Source organism: Echinops telfairi, unplaced genomic scaffold, assembly GCF_000313985.2.
Source record: "Echinops telfairi isolate 266 unplaced genomic scaffold, ASM31398v2 ScPeMD7_2010;HRSCAF=2546, whole genome shotgun sequence".
NCBI classification, from domain to species: domain Eukaryota; kingdom Metazoa; phylum Chordata; class Mammalia; order Afrosoricida; family Tenrecidae; genus Echinops; species Echinops telfairi.
Window position 1 is genome coordinate 8593774 of NW_022105908.1, and position 4718 is coordinate 8598491.

The 4718-nt window shown below is 50.9% G+C and overlaps 1 pseudogene; it reads right to left on the reverse strand.

Moving 5' to 3' along the window:
* Nucleotides 1-78, reverse strand: LOC115870601 (annotated as a pseudogene).
* Between the last annotated feature and the right edge of the window lie 4640 nt (nucleotides 79-4718).

Genomic DNA, 4718 nt, shown 5'->3' on the forward strand with positions numbered 1-4718 from the left:
TGTCATCCTTGCGCAGGGGCCATGCTAATCTTCTCTGTATCGTTCCAATTTTAGTATATGTGCCGCCGAAGCAAGCACGTGTGTGTATTTTCTAAACCAAATTGACCATCAACATAAGCTTCTGTACACGGGAAACAAAAGGCTTTTTGTCTTTTAGGAAATAGGGTGGGGTGGGCTGCTGCGTGGGAAGGAAGCGTGGAGGAACAGTGTCTGCAGCTGGACTGTTGACAGCCTGGTGTTGTGCTCCCGAGGCCCCTCCTGGTCACGCTCATGGTCCAATGACGCCATTGCTCTGAGCCTCAATGATCTAACTCCTCGGTAAAGTGGGCAGAAGAGTCCTATTCTCATAGGCTTTTGAGTACCTCACAGAGCACAACGACGCACAGGTGACAAGGGCAGGACACAGTGTGTGGCAGTGGATGCTAGCGAAGGAGGGGTTGTGCTCCAGTCCTGTCCCTCCTCGAGCCATGGCCCCCATCTCTGAGGGCAGCTTCTGCCTCAACTTTTACCATGGATTTGTCTGGATCGCGGAGACAGTGAGGGGAACCCCCCTGCAGGGTCTCCAATCTGCAGGCTTGGTCCTTTCTGCACCCCCTTCTGCTTTGGGCATTGCTGGCCCATGCATGGTGGTGAGTGCCTAGAGTGCTTCTGCCCACTGGCCTGGCATATGTTTCCTCTCTTTCTCCTTTGGGGCCTCACCTTAAGGACTTTGTTCCCTCTTATGCCTTCTCCTGACTCCCAAATTCTACTCCAATGCTTTATTTTCCAGATAAGGCACCCTAGTCACTTGGAAGTTAGGGACCTAGACTGAGGCTGCCTAGCATTCGCGGTGGACATGGGACCATGCTATCTACATTCAGGGACAGCTGGCCCCGCCTTGGCTGGAGGGGCCCTAGGCAGCCCTGGCTGCAAGGCAAGTTTCCTGGGAGCATCCCTGGGAGGTAGTACCACCTCCCTTCAGGTTTACAGGCTGCTAAATGCACCGTGACACCCAGACAGAGAAAATCAATCAAAATTTCATTTCATCGCCTGATAAAAGAAGAGGTTTACATGCTGGAAAACCTGGTCTTAGGAGGGATTGTGTCCATGAGCGGGGTTAGGGGCTGCGTCTAGCAGGAGGGCAGGGTGTGAGGAAGGGGCTTCATCTGCCACATGAACTGGGGCTTCGGGTGGACGCAGCTTCCCCTTGCCCACTGCGTCTGACTGAGGATAGAATGGGGAGGCTGAGCAGTGTACATTCATTCAGTGGGGTCTGGGGTCCCCACTGTGCAGATCCTAGCCCAGTGTTCAGGCAGGGCAAGCCAGGTGTGGGGTCCAGTGACCCCCAGGACCCCTCTCCACATGTGGACATCTGTAGCCCCATTCTTGGGGAAGGTTGAGAACCAGGAGTGAAACATGGTGTATGTAGGGTCAGAGTGAGACACTTTCATGTGAGCTCTTTGGTGACCAAGAGGTCAAGGCCACTCATACCTCTGCTTTCAATCCATTTTTGTGGTTCAGGGGTTTTCTCCTCCAGAATGCCTATAATGTCATGATGGCCACATGTCTCTGGCTGCCAGTAGGCCACTTGGGTAAGGCCCCTTCAGGGAGACATGTCTGGGGAGGAATATGTCTGATCTCAGGATGTTGTCCTGGGTCTGGGCTGGGTCCTCTACTGATGCCTACTTCACTTCCTGTTGCTCACCCTTGGCCTTCCCTGACAAGCTTCTACCCCCATGTCTTTCAGCTCTGGGGACAGGCAGACAGGTCAAAGTTTAGTTCCCTGCCAATTGGACCTGTCCATCATCAAGGCAAATGAAAAGGAGTTTTTAGCGCCCATGGGTGCAGAAGAAGAGAAGGGGGAAAAGCCTCCTTGAAGCTTGCCTCTGGGAGACGGGGAGGGAAGGGGCCAGCCTTTGAGCTTAAGGAAAGACACGGGGCTGGTGGTTACAAACTTCTGTCACCAAGGCCTTTTCTCTAAACACAGTCTGACAGAATCCCTTGTGGTTGCATGTGACTGATGGTGGAAACTAGTTGGGGTTCTTCGCTCCAGAAACCCAGGCCTCTCTGAAGAACCTCCAAGACCTATGGGGTACTTGCTCGGGCAATCATTGTCTTAGCAAGAGAATAGGACCCGGGTTTGGAGGCCCAGACAAAGGTGATCGCTTGCTACGTGGCCTCTCCAGAAACTTGGCTCTGTGTCACTTTTGCTCTCCACTGTCATTTGGTGACATCTTTGTACGAAGTCCAACCGCTTCATGGGGTCATTCTCGGGACCTAGGAAAGAAGTGAATGTCGCTGGGCTCCGAGAGACCAAGGGCAGGGCTGTGAGCACAGTCCTTCAGAGGGGCTTGGCTGCTCTTTGAGGCTGCTCCTTGCCACTTGAGATCCTAAGTCCAGGGACCAAACCGCAGGGTTTCCAGCTCATTTCTGTGATATAATTCTTCACACAGGTTATTTTGGGGTGTTAGTTAATTGTGCCAACCTGGCTGATAAACACATGTGGGGTCAATTGAAGGGTGGAGGGATAAATGGCTCAGTGAGTCTTGCCTTTTGATTTTTCTGGTCTCTTGCTTTGTGATGGTCGGACCAGGATGCAGCTGCCTTAGCCAGTTCCCTGCTTCAGCTGGCAAGGCTCACTTCCTGCAAGACATCCCTGAGGAGAAGCCACATAGACCTACCCCAATGCAGCCCTGGGTGCTGGAGCAGCCATGTGGAGACCCCTGCCAGCGCTGAGATGCTTACACGTTCACTGACTCGGCTTTCCTCCAGCAGTCAGCATCATAGTGTGTGTTTTGTGAGACAGAGGAGGACTTTGTGAATTGGTGTCGGACATCTGGGTTAATGTTGGACTTGTGGGCTTGGGCAGCACTGGGTTGGGATGTTTTTTTGATATGCACATACCCTTTGTATAGAACTCTCTCTTATACAAATGAGTTTCTGTGGATTTGTTTCTCTAAAGTACCCAGACTAACACAGGGTCCTGGATTCTAAGGGGAACTGAGTAATTTATCCTGGGCCTCAGCTTTCTATTTGGCACGATGGTAATAGAAGAGGTATCCCTATCCAGGGAAGACATGCCATGTGTGAACATCTCCTTCCAGCCAGTGCTACGTCATTGGCCCAAGAGGCATGGCTTTCAGTAAGCAGAAACCCTCTCCACCTGGATACCCAGCTATGGGGTCTGTACTGTGCTGTATAGAGGCAATGTGGTTGAAAGGGTTTTTGGACAGGGTGCGCAGAATATGTGTGGGCAGGCGACACACAGTGAGTTCTGTCCTGATGCTCAGCCAGGCTGGTGCACAGAGGGTCCCTCCTCTTAACCTCCAACCTCAGGAAAACCAAAGATAGAATGATGAGAAGGCTTGCCTCCTAGAGTAAGCGTTGTAAAAGGTTGCCAGTTTAAGGCTACCAAGTGAAATAAAAAGACAAAGGATGGCCATATACATTGGGTAAACCTGTTGCCCAAGACCTCTTTCAAGAGTTAAAAAGCCAGGAGGTTACTTTGAGGGCTAAGGTGAGTCTGATCCAAGTCATGGGGTTTTCAATGGCCTTATCTACATGTGAAAGTTGGATATTGAATAAGGAAGACCCAAGAATAACTGATGCATTTGGATCATGTTTGCTGGTGAGGCATATTGAAAGGACCATGGACTGTCAAAAGAACAAACAGATCTGCCTCGAAAGCAATACAGCCAGAGAGTGCTCCTCAGAGGCCTGGAAGGTGAGACTTCATCTCATCCGCGTTGGGTATGTTGTCAGGAGAGACCAATCCTTGGAGAAGGACATCGTGCTTGGTAGAGTGTCAGCGAAAGAAAGGAAGACCCTGGACAAGATGGATTGACATGGTGACCCTAACAATGGGCCCACATATAAGAACAATTGCGAGGGCGGAGCAGGATCAGGCGGTGTTTCGTTCTGACGTATGTAGGGTGGCTGTGGGTCAGAATGGCACCTAACGACAATGACAACAACATAAAAGAATAGCAAATAAAAGAAAAACAAGCAGAGAAGACAGTGAAAATGAGATAAACGGGGGCAGCAAGAAAGAGGAAGACTAGATAGAGGTAATTCGCATCCAACGCAGCTGATGGGAAGGGTGCAAAACGCTCTATGTTAAAACCCCTTTGATTCAATTTTTTGGGGGGGTGTTTGAAACTGACTGCCCTGGAGTTGATTCCAATTCTTAGTGACCCCATAGGTCAGAGTCCATCTGCTCCGTAGGGTTCTTTAGACCGTAAATCTTTAGAGAAGCACACTGCCTTCTCTTTTTTCCTAGGAGTGGTTGACGGGTGTGAAAGACTGGCCTTTTGGTTAGCCGCCCAAGGCTAAACCCATGGCACCACCACAGCCCTGAGGCAGGGTGTTAAAAATTGGGAACATTCAGTGGGTTCAGGAAGGAAAGTGGTGGGATTTTTTGAGTTCAGATTCTGGCCAAGTCCAGGTCGCTGGAGTCCAGGGATGGAGCTGAGCCATAGACCCCAGCTGCACGGCTCCAAGTCTGCTCCCTTTAAAGTCCTGGGGTGTAGACTGCCAGCTGTGATCCCTGGCCTCTTTCTTCAGCAGGAGCATTCTTCCCTGGTCTGGACTGAGTTCTTAGAAACCCTGGGTGGGCGTGGTGCTAAGATGAGGAAGGGGCTGGGCATTAGTGCTTCCATATCAAGCAACTCTTGAGGAATATGCCAACAACCTTTGGGAGGGTTAGGACTTCAGGCAGCTGTTCCTCAGTTTTCTTATTG